Genomic DNA, 17,180 nt, shown 5'->3' on the forward strand with positions numbered 1-17,180 from the left:
TTTGTTTCCATCAGGAAAGGGGGGAGTGGGAGCGCTGGGGAGAGATGATAATGATTATTTGCCTGGACTTTGATTCCTCTGAGTTGCCCAGACACTGGCGACCTGGGGCTCTGAGCTACCTCCTCCCCTTGACCCCTTTCTGCCTCACCAAATGAGTCATGGCCAAGCTTTGTGGAAAGTGCTAGCAAGTGGCAAAGGGGAGGGGGCTGGAGAAAACCTGAGAGAGCCGGCTACTGAGGTTCTGGAGTGATTTCAAGCCCCAGAAGACAAGTGTGGTGTCTTCTGGGCCCCAAAGTAAACATGCTTGCAGGCTGATGTGCTGGGCCCCAGACAGTGGGACCCTGAGGAAACCAAGACCAGTTCTATGAGTGGTAAGGTTTCCAGGAAACTGGGGCCGTGAAGAGGGAGGGAGTGAGCTCTCCTCCTCAACTCAGGTGGACAGCAACTCCACCTGGCCTTTGGCAGCCTGATTGATTTTGGACAGTGCAGGATGTTACTGGGTGTCACGCTGGAGTGCCATTCAAACACCCTGACACTGCTGCTCATATGCAGTACTCAAGAAATAGTTGTTAGGCACCTACATATTTTTATTATGGAAAAATCAACATGTGGACAAACAGTGGAGTTTGGGCTCACTAGAGCACACAGTCTAGTGGGCTAATGATTTGTATGGGTTCACATCATATGTCCTTACATGTTAGGGACATCCCAGTGTGAAGAGTAAAGCTGCCCTGTTTGGAGGCTCTTTAAAAAACATGAGATTGGTGACATTCAATAGCTAGAGTGACTGGGGCCATCAGACTTAAGATCCCAAGACAGCAAAGCAAAAAAGATTTTCACAGGGCAAATAGACACTCAAATCCATCATGATAGGCAGGTGCTTCAAAGTTCCCGAGGCCAGAATGAGAAAGGTCCTTGGGGCTTAGAGAGCCCCTCAGCAGGGAGGAAGCAGTTCCTGGTTCTCACCCTTACTTCCAGGCCATTTACAGTTCTGCCACATTTCCTCCTCACATCTCCTCCTTGGAGGTGCAGACATTCAATCCTTCCAGCTCCTTTCCCTCCAATCTCCTCCATCTGGGCAGGCTGTCCCTGCTGGCTGTGCTCCTTTGTTCTCTGCACATCTGCCACTTCTTTATTAATTTTCTAGATGGGATTTGTTGGGTAAGGCAGAAAGGTGGCCTCCAGGGGATGCTAAGAAATTACCCACGTCCATATAAGTTATTATCTCATTACTTTCTTCTTTTTCCTAGCTGCTGGTTAGAAATCCTTTGTCAAGGCTACACACAGGTGTTCTCATCTCCCCAAACTGCCCAAACCCTTCTTCTGATATTGGAACCTCCTGGTCCCCTTGTTGACCACTCTTACCTCCCATGACTGTCCCTCCTTTGCTTGAGCAATACCTCTGAAGTCATCACTTTCCTTTTATCCCCAAGGACATTTGCATTTAACCAATCACCCTCAATCCAGCTTTGCTTCTCTCATACTCAGCATAGATCTTGAGTTAAAGCAATTTGGTTTGTTGTTATAAGAGGAGAATAACCTTCACTTAGCTTAAGCTAGTGTTTGATATATTTTCTATTACATGAAGCCAAATGCTTGACTAACCAATGCACCAGAATTCCCTGGTCCATTTGATTTCATTATTTATTATTCATTTTTTAATTTATTATTTTATTGAGACACAACATTTGTATATCTTTATGGGTTACCTTATGGTAATTCAATTACATGTACAACAATCAAATAAGGTAATAAGCATTTCCATCTCCTTAAACATTAATCATTTTTATGTGTTGAAAATTTCCTACTCTTCTTTTCCAGTCATTATGAAAAATGTCATAGATTATTGTAGCATATAGTTACCCTTCTGTGTTAAAGAAGAACCAAAATTAATTATTCCACTCTGTGTTTTGGTGTCCTTTATTAATTTTTTTCCAATCTTTCTCTTTCCTGCCCTTCCTAGTGACTACCATTCTGTTGTTCCAAGATTGACTTGTTAGCTTCCACAGATGAGTAGGAATATGTGATATTTATCTTTCTGTGCCTGGCTTATTTCACTTAACATAATGACCTCCAGTTCCATCCATGTTGTAGAAAAAGACAGGATTTCATTATGTTTTTATGATGGAATAAAATTGCAGGATAAGAAAATCAACATACAAAAAAATTGTATTTTATGCACAAATAATAAACTTGCTGGAAAAGAAATTAAAAAAGCAATCCTATTCAAAATAGATACAAAAAGTAAAAATATTTAGGATTAAATTTAACCAAAGAAATGAAATATCTCTCAAATGAAAAGTATAAAATAGCAGTGAAAGAAATTATAGAGAACATGGTTAAATGGAAATACAGCCCATGTTCATGGACTGGAAAAAAATAATATTGTGCAAATAGTCATACTACCCAAAGTCATCTATAGAGTAAATGCAATTCTCATTTATTTTTTTAAAAAATATTTATTTTTTTAGTTGTAGTTGGTTACAATATCTTTATTTATTTATTTTTATGTGGTGCTGAGGATCGAAGGGCCTCACACGTGCTAGGCAAGTGCTCTACCACTGAGCCACAACTCCAGCCCCCTCATTTGATTTTTGATGTTGTCATGCTGTACTTGCTAATGTTTTCTATTTCTCTTTTGATTATACTCCCTCCATAATTTTAAGACTGGTAGTGCTGGAATAGCCCTTAGATACTAATATCCAGTTCCTTAATTTTATATATGGGGAAAGTAAAACCCACAGGGAAAAGTAAAAGGGAAGTTATTGGTCAGGATTGGAGCTCAGGAATCTTTAAAGTTAGTCCAGCATTCAGTGCCAACCATCTTCCAATCTTCTTGACTAATAATAACAAAGGTTAAGAGTGTGGAATCTCTGCTCTTGCTTTATAGGGCCACTGTGGACACATGCTGAGCATAGCCATGTGCCTTTGAGGCTCTGACAATCATGTGGAAAGGCAGACTCTGAAGACATGGGCAGTCATCACTACCTGGGAGACTGGGGAGACCCAGAGCACTTGCTCACTGAGCTTTTCTGTCTGGTTCTCTAACTCACTTTCCTGGAGACAGATTATCAGCCTCTGTCAGTGTCCCAGAGATGTGAGCTCTGTGGTCACACACTTATAGGCTTTGTGTGCACACACAATCAACTACGAGAGGCATGTACAGGAAACATGTTGCTGGCCAGCTGTGTATTTCTGGTTGTCTTTCTTTCTTAATTTTTACCTCTGTTATGTCCCATTCAAATGTCCAACATGTTACTTTTCTTATCTCCCTTTCTGTCTGTGCATACCACATCTTAGTCCATCTCTCACTTTGAGTATTGAACATCTTCTTTGTTTCCTTTTTATAAATCTCAGCTCCAGAGATCAGATTGCTGAATGTATTTCTTCCTCTGTACAGGGAGCTCTCCCTCTGGCTGCCTTTTTTGCCTTTTCTGTCTGAGCACAAACATCAACTCCTCAGAGAGTCCTCTCTCACCAGCTTGTGCTGCGTGTCACCCTCTCGTATGCCACTTCCATCCGTGCTTGGCTTGGATGTCTTATTTTCTTCTCAGTGTTGAGCACCAACTCAGCGATTGCAGTTGTGTATTTGTTTGTTTCGTTTGCATTCTTTGCGTCGGGATGCAAGCATGTCTCCTAGAACAGAAGCATCTATTCTTACACATCCCAGTGTCAAAATTGTGCTTGGTTTGAAATAGATATTCAAAAATCTTTTGTTGAACTAAAGTGAAGTGAAGATGAACTTTTGAAATTAGCTGGTTCTATGTCATGGGGGTGTAGGGCAGCTACAAAATCCGGGACAAGCCCTCCTGTTGGCTGTCAGTCATAGGTGTCTGGTAAGTGAAGGACACTCATGCAGTTACTCCTTTCTCCTGACATCCTTGCCAGCATTTCTGCTCTCTTGATGTAACTGAGTAATCCTCAGATGTTAAATTAAGCTCATTTATATCCATACCAATCAAAGAGTGGTTTTCTTTTTCTAGGATGGGGGAGTTTCCTCTAAAAGGTTTTATCAAAAATGCATGCTTTCACTCACTGACTGCTAATCCCCCCTCTGCTTAGCTTCTCAGCTTTTCTGGGAAAGCTTCTCTCCTTCCCCTGATCTGCCTGTACTGGAAACTTACAATTATCAAAGAATCTCCTGTGATTCTCTTTGAGAGACTAGAGAGATCACAACTTCTTACATGTCTCCACAGATGCTTGGATGGGTTTCCAACTTGTCTCCCTGGGTCCCTTGTGCTAGATTCAATCTAGTTTTCTTATCTTCTTATCCCCAACTCCACACTGCTTCATTCCCCAGCCCAATCTTACCATGTACTCACTTCCTATTATTTGCAGGCTCTCCTAAAATGTTTCCTGATCCTTGTCTGCATGCCCAAGCCCCCCGTTCATTCAATCCTTGGCCCGTCACCACCCCTAGAGGATGTACCTACCTCTCCTTATTCCAAATTTCTTCCTCATCCACAAATCTTTACTCAAAACAACTTCTTGTGAGAGGGCTTTCCTGACTCACTCTCTCTGGTTCTTAGTACCTAATTCCAGACATCCCTTTGATGAATCTGTCTGTCTGCACACAGCTGTATCTATAGGATCCAAATGTGTCCAGATGTGAGTAGGTATCAGATTTTGGGTTCCCACTTAAACTTCATGCTTGGTGGAATTTCTTCCAGGTAAGAAACTAATTTTTTCTGGGCCTGGGAGTGGGCAGGCAATTTGTCTACATTTTATTTAAATAACTTCCTTTTTCTTTCATGGGCATCAGAGTAGAGTATAAATTGGAAGACCATAAATGAGTAACCATCATGATGCCAGGGCTATTTCTCCTTGTCATTCTTGCTGCCCTGGCTCTTGCTTTTCCTCTCCCTAGCCCTTGCCACTTGTCAGGTCAAGAAATGATCCAAGTCAATCAGAAACTCTTCTTTTTGAGGCAGCCCAATCTAGCTTGGAGGAGGAGGCAGAAGAAGGTGGCAGGAGAAAGTAGCTCTGTCCTCAGGGTCTTAGAGCTTATTGGAGAAGGAGAATCAGTAAGCAGACAGAAAGGAAAACACTTAAAAAATGTGAAAGGAAATGGCTTGGAAGCCCAGTATTTGGCTTCTGGATCTTTGTTTCATCCACCATTGACTCTCCTGGCAACTGTCTAGGAATATTTCAGAGTCACTTGGGTAGGGCCTGAGAATGAATCAAACGTCTCTTTTCATAGACCCACTGGGCTGGCCGAGCGCTGCGACGGTCATTCTTCCCATTCCCTTGCCCCTAGGCCAGACCACATCAATTCAGCCTGCCCAGCCAGGGGTATCTCCTGTTTCCAAACCTCACCAGAGACAGATCCTACCCAGCTCTCTGTCTGCTTTTCCTGCCTCAGTGGTTTTGAGCCTCCGTAATGAATGGCTGAGACCGCTGCATTCCTTGGACACCTCTTAGCCCTGCATATTTGTCCCTCCTGGGGAGGGAACTCAAGGAAACTTAGAGGCAAAGGCCTCTGTGTGGCAGCCCAGCCATACTCAGCTTTCTCCACTGGGCTTCTCAAATGCATTTTGTCTGGGCTCCAAGGAGGGGAAGTGGTTCCCATTTGCAAGAAGATGAATGCTGGTATTTGACTTACTGCTGTATCAGGGCCCAGAAACCCTGGCAGAGAAGACATCTCTTTAATTTGGAAAAAAAGACTGAATCCCACCTGCCTGTTCAGTTTGAGCACCTCTTTCTCTTCCACCTCCTTTTCTCTTTTCACCTCTCCATGTGGGATTGCAGCCTGTCAGGACAGGCCTTACGGACAGTCCTGTCTCTGCTTGGGGTCCCACAGTTCTGCTCTCCTGATGGATGGAGTGCTGTCAACTGATATTGTTCTGAGCTGCAAACTGGTGCTCTAAAGTGAAGAGGAAGTGGTTTTGGGTGAAGGGGTCATAGTAAATGAAAAGAGAGTTGATCAAAGGCTGAGATTTATGTGCTTTTAAAAGCAGATACCTCTGACAAGTTTTCTGTGTGTCTTTGCTATAGAAAATTCCATTCCTTCCAGACCTCTTACCTGCTGCTCTAAATGCAATAAAAAAGAGGGTGTGATGATTAGTTTTATGAATCACTTTGAATGGGGTCATTAGGTGCCCAGATATTTGGTCAAATATTATTCTGGGAGTTTCTGTGTCAATGTCTCTGGATAAGATTTTAATTGGTAGAGTAAACCTACTGACCTGTGGGTCCTAGGTTGAAAAAGCACCAGAGGCCGCTACACATTCAATTCTACTAGTCTACAATTGGGTATAGAAGACCCCATCACAGTCCTTTCTGTAAAGCCATGAAGAGGCTTCAGAGAAATTCTGCTTTGGTCTGTGGCTTATTTAGAACCACACATCTTGGGAGATGGAAAATGGCAGAAAGCCCCAGAGCAAAGGCCAAGGTCAAGATTATTGCTGGCTTGGATATTATTCCTAATATCACATGCAGACGGAAATCCCAAGTGGCCTCTGTGTATATTTAAGTGGCCTCACACAAGATGAACCTGGAAGCCCAAATCCAGAAACACGTGAAGAATAAAGTGGGCACTAATGAAATTAAAAAAAAAAAAATATGGGAAAATGAACTTAACTCTGGGGACATTACAATAATAGAGAAACCTGAAAATTGAAAAATAAGTCTATTTAGGATTGTCAAAGACAAACTATAATAAAAGTAAAAAGAAAAATGATGAAATAAAAAATTGTATGCACATAAGAGAATATTTAAAGTAACAGTAGTAAATTGTGATACTACAAAATAAAGTCATCAAGAAGAACTGCTAACAGATGAAATAAACTCTTATCTACAGTTTAGAACTAACACATTAAAAAAAGAAAGAAAAGAAAGAAAATAATGGGTGTGATAATTAACTTTATGTGTTACCTGGGCCACGAGATGCCCAAATATTTGCTCAGATGTTATGCTGGTGATTCTGCGTGGGTATGTTTGGATGAAACTTACATTTTCATTGGTACAGAAAAGCAGATTGCTCTCTACAATGTGAGTGAGCCAATCAGGGTGGATGAAGGCCTGATTGCAACAAGAAGGCCATGCTCTCTCAACTAAGAGGGAATTTTCGGGAAGACTGCCTTCAGACTGCATCTGCATCATTGGCTGTCCTACGCATGCTCAGCCAGACTGCAGACTTGGATTGGACAGTCTCCATCATTGTATGAGACAATGCCTTATAATAAATTTCTTTCGGACTCCCTGTCTCTCAAGAAGACATATATATCTTATTGGTCCTATTTTTTTGTAGAATTCTATTACTATAGGATAACAGAACGTAGGCCCATAACAAAATATGAACACAATAGAAATTATACATACATACATACTTGTAAACATGTGATGGGTAGTTAAGAGTCATGGGGAATGGATTGAGAAGCTTCAAAATGCATCTGATTTAGTTCCAAGAGAAAAAGATACAAAGAATGATATACATTTCCAGTAATGAAGTCATGAGTTCTTAGGTTGAAAGTTCACATCGAGTGCAAATAGAATATATAAAAAGTAAACCCACATTTATTTATGCTATTGTGATGTATAGAAAATGAATAATAAAAATGAATCCATCAGGAGAAAAAAGGTACTGAAAGAAGAATTACATGAGTTAATATCTTGATAGTGCTGAGAAAAAGTCAACCTAGAATTTTATACCCAGCTAATAGTTCAATTGCATGGATGGATTTTTTTTTTAAACTAGCCAGCTCTTGTTAGGCATTAAATTGATTCCAGTTTCTCTTTATTCTAATAAACTGTGCTGTTATGAACATTCTTATAGCCAGAGATTTATGCATTCTTAATTATTTCTTTAGTATTAAATCCTAGAAGTTTAATTCTTAGTTTAAAAACTGCCATGGTTCTTGTAGGATTTACCTCACATGCTCTTTAGTAAGACACAGAATATTTAGCTGGCCAAAGTTTGCAGCTTCTCACAATCTGAACTGAGGAAAAGACAAGGAAGGGATTTCTGTCTTCTATTCTCTGGGAAATTTTGTGTGCATTTTTCCCAGCTATGAATTTGAAAAGTACTGAGCCTCTCATATATTTTGGTTGTTCAAAGCCCTATATTTTAGGTATATTTAAAGTAGGCTTCATGAATCACCAGGGATTGGTGTTTTTTATAATTGTGTATGTTTGTATGCATTGCTGGGAATTGAACCTAGGGCCTTGCACATGCTAGGCTAGCACTGTAACACTGAGCTACCTCCCCAGCTCTTTTTATCTTCTTATTTTGAGACAGGAGATTGTTGAGTTGTTGAGGTTGGCCTCAAACTTGCAAACCTCCTGCCTCAGCCTCCCAAGTTCCAGAGATTACTGGTGTGGGTCCAATGCCCAGCTATAATGACAATTTTACCATGACAGTTATATTTGTACATACCCTCATTGTAAGAATGTCTATAATTGTAGTCACAGGTGGCAGGGGAGGGAGAAGAACAGAGCAGTCCCTTAGTTCTTCTGAATAGAGATGCTTGTTTTTGATACGCTGAGCACAATAAAATACAGACTAATAGTATTTTACCAGAGAATAGAAAATACTTAAGAGAAGCTGGAGTGCTTTGAGACAACCTTCAATCCATTTACCAAAAGAGCTCATAATGGAATTCTCATTTCAAGGGAGGCCAAACATTAATAAATATTGAGAAAGGGAAGTTAAAAGGACATCAAGTTAATATTTTACTATCCCTTCTTTGATCTTGGAAAGCTTAAAATATTTTTCCACACTAATTTCATGCTGTATTTATTCCTCCCTGCCTATTGGCTTATTGGAGCAGACACAAATGCCTCTCTTAACTACAGCTTCCATTTCCATAACACTTTACAACACCAACAGGTATTTATGTATTCACTGGCATCACTTATGGATATCACCACTGTTCTGGAATAATCATTGCTAGTTAAAAACTGGATCAGCAAAACAAGCCAATCCCCCCCCCCAAAAAAAACTGGATCAGGTCATTAAAAGCACTGCCATGTTATTGAGTTGGGTCTCAGTCATGTAATAACATCTCTGAGGTGGGTTGTATTGGTTTTGGAGGGAAAAACAAAACATCCTGTACTTCATTGACTCTGCCACATTCAGCTATGTTCAAAATACATTCTGAAGCTGACTGTGTTTCCATTTCTGTTGCTACCATCCTCATCTTGAAAAAATGAAAAGTCTCTATCCCCAACTGCAGTGACCTCTTAACTAACTGTTCTGTTTCCACGCTTTCCTCCCTTCAGTACATTCTGAAGCTGGAAGCCAGAGAGAGCTCCCCAAATGTAAGTCAGGCCATGTCCCACTGTCTCCTCCCTCAGAGACAGCCCCTGCATGATGGCTCTTGTTTTCCTCACCAGTGCCCTGCCTGCTTGCGCTGATCCATGGAGAAGACAGAGCTGTCACAAGAGGGTCTCCATGAATTGCCAGCACTCATCTGTATCTCCCAACCTCAGTGCCTGGATGCTCTGCCTTCCTGCCTTTTCTGAAGATCACTGTCCCTGATGCTGCCTCAGTCACCCATTCCCTTCTGCACTAAATCTTCCCTCCCACCTAGCGCCCTGGTACCTTTGGATAGCTACCCCTTTCCTCTTGTGCAACATTGATTTTTTTTCCTTCTGCTGGATCCATTCCTAGCAGCATAAAAACAGGCTGTGATTTCTGTCATTTGAAGAAAAAAAGAAAGAACAGAACAAAATAAAAATAGTTTTTTACCATTTTCTCTTTCCCAGCATCCACTCCATTTCTCTGCTCTTGCTACAGCAAAACCCTGTCCATTCTCCCATTCTTGTTTGAATTCACTGTGGCCAGCCTTGCCCGTATGACTCCACCCACACCCTTCTCCTCAGGGGAGTTCATGACCTCTAAGGTATGAACCTTCAAGGATCAGTTCTCAGTTCTCATCCTAATTGGCCTCTCAGAGCATTAGCTAGTATTGATCAATTCTTCCACCTTGAAACGGTTTCTTCTTGCTGCCAAAAAACACCCTCTCCTCATCCGCTGTGCTCCTGCCTCAGGCTCTCTGTTATGTCTCTGTTCTCACGTCTTGCTCCTCTCTCTCCATCTCTCAGCTCCAGACACCCTGGCCTCCTTCCTGTTTCTGCCCTGCCAAGTACATTTCAGCTTTCTGCCCCATGGCTCACTTCCTAGGTGTCTGCATGGATGTCACCCCACCCTTCCTTCAGGCATTGGCTCCAGTGTCACAGATGCCATCTACATCTTTCCTTGTACTTTTCCTCCACAGCATCTCTGGTCCCCTGCCTCACTGTCTGTTTTATTTCATTTATTGCTGGTCTCTGCTGCTAAGCGATAAGTTCCACGCAGGTGGAGATTTTCATCTATGTGTTCCCTGTTGCATCCCCAGTGCCTAGAACAGAGCCTGGTGCATGATAGGAGCTCAAGACATATTTGTTAAATGAACAAATGATGAACTTTCTTGCTATTGTTAGTAATGAACTTGGAGAAAAATTTCATTGAATTCCTTTGAGTCTTTCACTTTATAGGAAGTTGAAAGATTTTGTAGTTTTCTTATAATTATGTGACTTGAAAAATCAATTTATAAGTTTGGGGACAAAACCAACAAATATTTTGGAAGATAGAATACCTTTCTTTTTCTGCCAGTCTTTCTATATACACAACTGTCCATTGGGAGTCTGTCCTTGGGTCTGGTTGCTGCAGGAAGGTGCCATTTCTTTGCCAAACTGAATGAAAAGGACAGAATAAAAAAGAAGAAGCCAGAGCTGAGCATGGTGGCACATGCCTATAATCCTAGCAACTCAGCTGAGGCAGAAAAATCGTGAGTTCAAAGCCAGCCTCAGCAAAAGTGAGGTGCTAAGCAACTTAGTGAGACCCTGTCTCTAAATAAAATACAAAATAGGGCTGGGGATGTGGCTCACTGGTCGAGTGCCCCTGAGTTCAATCCCTGGTACCTCCTCCCCACAAAAAAGAAGCAGCTAAGATCTTGTCTCAATGTGGCATTTTTGGTTCCCAAACATCATAAGAGCAGACCTGAGTGGCTACTGTAAATGTACCAATTCCCTCCTGCCCTTCCTTCATGCCTCCCAGCCACACAGGGACCTCACAGCTCCCCACTTCCTATTCCACACATATCAGCACATGGGGGCATGTGCCTCACACCCCCTCCTTGCCTTCTCTCAAGTATTTTTCCTTCAAAAACACCTTCTATCCTAAACCTGCCTGTTGAAGTCCCTTCAAAGCAAACTCACCTCTGCTGCCTTTTCAGTGCTTTGCCAGTTGGCCTGGACTCCCCGATGCCCTGTGCTCCAGAGAACAGCAAGCCACAGGGCACCTTCATGTGGCTGCGTCCCTGCACACCTACACATAGTGTGTGCATACCCATCACTAGCTCATTGAGAACAAGGATTGTATCTTACTGTTCTGGTGTTTTCAGCACCAAGAAAATACCTTGGACACTGAAGGTACCTAAGGTAGTTAGAATTGTACACAAGTGGACATAAAGCATTTTTTAAAAAATTAGGTAAAAGATCATTCTTACATATGCCCCTCTTGCTGGGTAATATCCTTCCCATTCTGCTTTGTGACTATTTGTAGCTGCTGCACTTGGTTTAGATATTTTGCAGCAAAGCCCTGTGCCCCATCACGCCTCCTCCATCACCCAGGCAGCAACAGTGAGCTCCTTTTTCTAGTGCTTCCTGCTCACCCAGGGGCCCTGGCATGTGTCTGCTCATCTGATGCAGCAGTGGCCAGGATATTACCCAGGGCTGATGGGGTCATCCTGTTGTTCTTTGGCAAAGAAGGAAACAGGTTAGACAACACACACCATTCTATAGTGCAGAACTGGATATCAACTTCTGCCTTTCTGAAATTCTAGTCTTGGTACTCAGTATAACCAGGCAACTATACCATTGCCAGTTCTTAAGCAGAAGCTGTAGAAGAGTAAGTCCCAGGAGTCAAGAAAGAGCTAAAACTACAAGCCAGGGCTGGGAGTGCAGCTCCATGGCTGAGCCTGTGCTTCAAGTATGCACCAAAACAAACAAGAAACCAAAAACTGTGAGTCAATCCATTCATGGTTATTGAGGCTTTTCCTACCACTATTCTCACCTAGCAACACAGACAACTGGGGTGATATTTGGCTGTTGAAACTAATATCAACTCAACCATAGTATTTGTTAGCTAGATTAAGAAAATGCTTTCAGAGGCATTTCTAAGTAAGTACCCAATAAGCAAGTTATTGACTAATGCAGACGGCCCTCAGCGGCATTACTGCCATTGCCAGCAGAGGGGATTAGGCAAAATGGCAAAGGGCCTCCAGCCAAAAAGATCTTGTGGGAAGCCACACTGATGTCTGAGATGCTGGGCCTTGGGTCCCAGAAGAAGGAGGGCTGGCATGATCTTGGCAGCTGAGCTGTGCATAAGCACCTCGGGCTAGAAATATCCATATTGAAGAAATACGTGCTGCAGCTGGGAAGCCCATAACCAGGCTTTCTCCAGAAAGGGAAGATGTGCTCATGGGTAATCATCTTTTTAAAAAGTCTAGCTTATCTCAAATGCATTCGATTAATTGTATACTAAAATGCTCTCTTTGTAAGGATTCCAGATGATGCTGGGAAAAAATGACTGCATTTTTTGAGTGCTATGGAGCAATCCAACAGAGAGATGTGCACAGTGCAGAGGGAAGGAAAGGTGCCCATGAGAGAGCATTTCCCTAGCAGACTTTTCTAACTTCCACCTGTGGGTATTTGCATGCCACAAGGCTGTTCCCTGACCCCATACTTTAAAAATAAATAAGGGCTGCTTTCTAATGCTTTACACACACTTGATTGAAAAACCAAGGGAAAAAAGAGATAAATTGTTCTATATGTATTTAGCAGTCCCAAAAGACATAACCAAAGTCGGATACTGAATGAACTTATTAACCTATGAATTGCCTTGAAGTGCACAGTGTCACAGTATGAGTTCCCACAGGTAAACACTCTTTGGAAAACTTTGCCACTAGCCTGAGTCCATGCACAGCTACCCCCGTGACAGAATCCCTGCTAGAAGGGAGATGCACTTGGGAGCTGGCAGATCCAGAGGATGCCTGATGAATGACTCCTCTGTATCAAGATAGGGAAACTCTCTTACATAGCAGCAACAGTACGGATTCATGGTGATTTCTGTTTAAGGGAACTCACTCCCTGTTTGCTCTTATCTGAAATCTGTGTATCAAGTGTGTTCGTGATGATCCACACTAATTGAGGCATTCTTGGCCCCATAGATAGTGTCGTCTGGGGACCACAGCCAAGGTGTACAGTTGGGCTGAGCTGCATTTTTGTGATGGATTTATGTTCTTCGAGCATTTTCAGAAATTTATGCTCACCTGATGCAGCAACACTGACTTTGCTTCCTGCCAGCTCTTTGCTTCATTGTTCTCACTTGTCAAATGAGAATGGGGATTCCACTTTTCCTAGGGGTCTTCAGATAATAGATTATAGACCTAGAAGGCTCAATGTGTATGTAATATATTGTTATTGTTGACCATAACTCAAAACTCTGACTTCTTATAAAGGTAATGCAATTATGAACCAAAATTACTGATATTACTTGGTATCCTATAATCATTCTTATATTTTCATTGAGTTGCTATGAAAGCTTCTGGGAATCTATGGGAACTGAGATAGAAACGCAAGTAACTGATACATGGGGTAGAAAGTGGCAAGCGTTTTAAGAGGTAAGTGGGTAACTCTCAATGGAAGTCCAAACAAAAGCATGCTTTTTCCAAGGAGAAGAACCAGAAAAGACTTGATAAATGAGGAAGGCTGGGAATGGGTAAAATTGGAAGGGATGGGGATTCCCAACAGGGAAAACAGTGTAGACTGAACCCATTGGGTAGATTTCTTCAAAACCTAAGGCAATGAGTACCAGTAAACTGGGAAGAAAGATTGGAGTCACAGTATGGGAGGTCTTATATATCCAGCTGAGGAGTATGGACTTGATATCAAGAGGCAAGGATAAGCATGAGAGTGTAGGATAAGAGAGACTGGAGGAAATAGACCAAATGAAAATTGTTAGTGTCTTTAAAATCAATGAGGGCATTTCAGAGAAAGTAGACAGGGGGGTGGGGGTGAGGCAAGAAAGACCCTGAAATGAGACAGGAGTTTGCCTTCAAAAAAATGAAAAACAAAGATGACCTGTGGTAGGAGATGTGGAGATGACCAGGTGGCCATTAGGGCATGAGGCTTTGAAAATATTGCCCTTTCATAGTGTTTCCCAATTTTGAATGATGTTATTTTCTACTTTTCATTATGCTCAAAAGAACTAAAGATGCAGTCTAGACCTATGAGCCTCAGGAATGACATGATAGGTTACATTGGTAAATCAACGTGGGGCTTCAGTTCTCAGACTTGAAGAGTTGTCCCTGCTTCCAAACACATTTCAAAGAATGGATCTCTGAATTGGTGAATTAAATGATTAGCAGGTGACTATTTGAATAACAAGGAATATTTTTTCCAAAAGCTGTTCTTCAGGTGGTCCTTAGCCATTGAGCATACTGGCCCTGGCTCCCTTAAACTGTGATTTATTTATAGGTGTTTGATAAAACACAGGAACCAACTTATCTCCTGAATCATGGTATTCCTTAGAGCTACATGTTGCTGTGGGCAATATTTTTAAAAAGGCTTATTATATATGTATGGAGTTACCATAGCATAACATGTCTAAGAAATCCAATGAGCACATATTCATTTTATTTTAGTCAACTTTGAGAACTAAAGCTATATTTTTTATTAAACACATTAATGAAAAGCTTAAAATCTGATAATCATTTAGATCACTGCCACTTGCATAGTCTCATAATAAATCAGAGTCCAGAAAGTCTTTTATTATTTTTTTCTTCCAAAGTTTGTGATGAGGTAAATTTTTATAATGTCAACTCAGAAAAACCCAACAATGGCTCCCTCTATGAATCATTAAATGAGGTAAATTATTTTGTTTCCATAACAGTTCCAAATTTTCCCTACAGAATGTTTTTAAAAATCTATCTCTGCTGCCTAAAAGAATGGAAAGCAGAGGCTTGAACAGATTTTTGTACACAAATGTTCGCAACGACATTTACATTAGCCAAAAAGGAGGAACAACCCATCATCTGCAGATAAATGAAAAAAAGTAAGATATCTAGATGTCTAGTTTTTGTTGTTGTTGTTGTTTTGTGTGAGGCAAGCCCTGTACTGCTGAGCCATAGCTCCAGCCCCTGTACATATTTTTATTACTAAAATATCTTCAAATTCTGATGTCTAATTTGAGTGTGCTATCTGGTGTCTGACATATATATATATATATATATATATATATATATATATATAAATTTTAAACTATAAAAATAACAAAAAATGCAACCTATGGCTCTGAAGCCTAGAGCAAGAGAGAGAGAGAGAGAGAGAGAGAGAGAGAGAGAGAGAGAGAATGAGAGAGAGAGAGAGAGATTGATTCAGCATAGTGATGGAAAGTTCTAGCCAGAACCACTGGGCAAGAAAAGGAGACAATAGGCACCTAGACTTAAAAAGAAGGAGATGAACATTCTCTATTTACAGAGAACACAATTTTATTTTTATAAAATTCTAAAAAATCCACAAAAAATATTAAAAATCAATCAATAAAGTTTCAGAACATAAAGTCAACACACAGAAGTCTAGAGAATTTCTATACCCTAATAGGAAACTGAAAGAGTTAACAACAAAGCAATCACATTTATAATGGACACAAAAGAAAATACGTAGAAGTAAATTTAAGAAGGCAAAAGTCATCACACTGAAATTCATAAAACATTGGTGAAAGAAGCTGAAGAAGACAAATAAATTGAAACATATTCTGTATTCATGGATTAGAAAATTTACTAGTGTTAAAATTTTTATACTGACCAAAGTAATTTACAGATTTAAAGAAAACCCTATCAAAATCCTGATGACATTTTCACAGAAATATTTTTAAAAATTCTAAAATTCGTGCAGATTCATAAAAGACCAAGAATAGTGAAAATAATCTTGAAAAAAATGAACAAAGCTGGAGGCATTAAACTACCTGACATCAAAACATAGTATAAAGCTTTAGGCACACAAATAGCATGGTACTGGCACAAAATAGATGATGAATGGACCAATAGAATGGAATAGATAGCTCATAAATAAACCCAGGGACTTAGAGCCAACATTTTTTGACAAAGGTGGTAAGAACACTTAATGGAACAAGGACAATTTCTGCACTAAGAGATGTTCGTACACCAGATATCACGTGAAGAAGAATGCAATTGTACTTGCATTCTTATCTCACAAAAAGATCCACTCAAAATAGGTTAAGACCTTAAACATAATACCTAAAACTATAAAACCGATAGCAGAAAACACAGTGGAAAATCTCCAAAGGTAATAAAATTTAAAAAATGGAATTACAACAAACTAAAACTCTCTACAGACGAAGAAACAATCAACAAAATGAACAGACAACCTATGGAATGAAAGAAGTTTGTCATTCTCACATCTGTTAATATAAAAATATATCCACATAACTTAGTAGCAAGGATCTGAATAGATATTTCTCAAAAGAAGGGACATAAGTGGACAATAGGCATATAAAAAATGCTCAACATGAGTCATTAGAGAAAAATGCATTTTTAAACCACAATGAGATATCACTTTTATTCTTGATAGTATACCTGTTATGGAGCAGATAATGAATGTTATAGAAGATGTGGGGAAAAAAATCTTTTGCACACTTTTGGTGTATAATGTAAATTAATATAGCCATTATTCAATCTGATCAAAATCCCAATGGCATTCCTCATAGAACTAGATAAAGCAATCATGAAATTTATCTGGAAGGATAAGAGACCCAAAACAGCTAAAGCAATCCTTAGCATGAAGACTGAAGCAGGTGGCATCACTATACCAGACATTAAACTATATTACAGAGTAATAGTAACAAAAACAGTATGGTATTGGTACCATAATAGACTAGTAGAATAATGGTACACAATAGAGGGCACAGAGACTAACTCACAAAATTACAATTATTTTTATATTAGATACAGGTGCCAAAAACATTCACTGGAGAAAAGATAGCATCTTCAATAAATGGTGCTTGGAAAACTGGAAATCCATATGCAACAAAAAAAAATTAAATCCCTATCTCTCACCATGCACAAAACTTAACTCAAAATGGATCAAAGACATAGGAATTAAACCAGAGATTCTGT

General features: G+C 40.3%; 1 pseudogene; it reads right to left on the reverse strand.

Annotated features, from left to right (window-relative positions):
• LOC144252895 (E3 SUMO-protein ligase ZBED1-like) overlaps positions 1-11,333 on the reverse strand; it is a 40,790-nt pseudogene extending 29,457 nt beyond the window's left edge.
• Positions 11,334-17,180: the final 5,847 nt, after the last annotated feature.

Source organism: Urocitellus parryii, unplaced genomic scaffold (genome assembly GCF_045843805.1).
Source record: "Urocitellus parryii isolate mUroPar1 unplaced genomic scaffold, mUroPar1.hap1 Scaffold_67, whole genome shotgun sequence".
NCBI classification, from domain to species: Eukaryota; Metazoa; Chordata; class Mammalia; order Rodentia; family Sciuridae; genus Urocitellus; species Urocitellus parryii.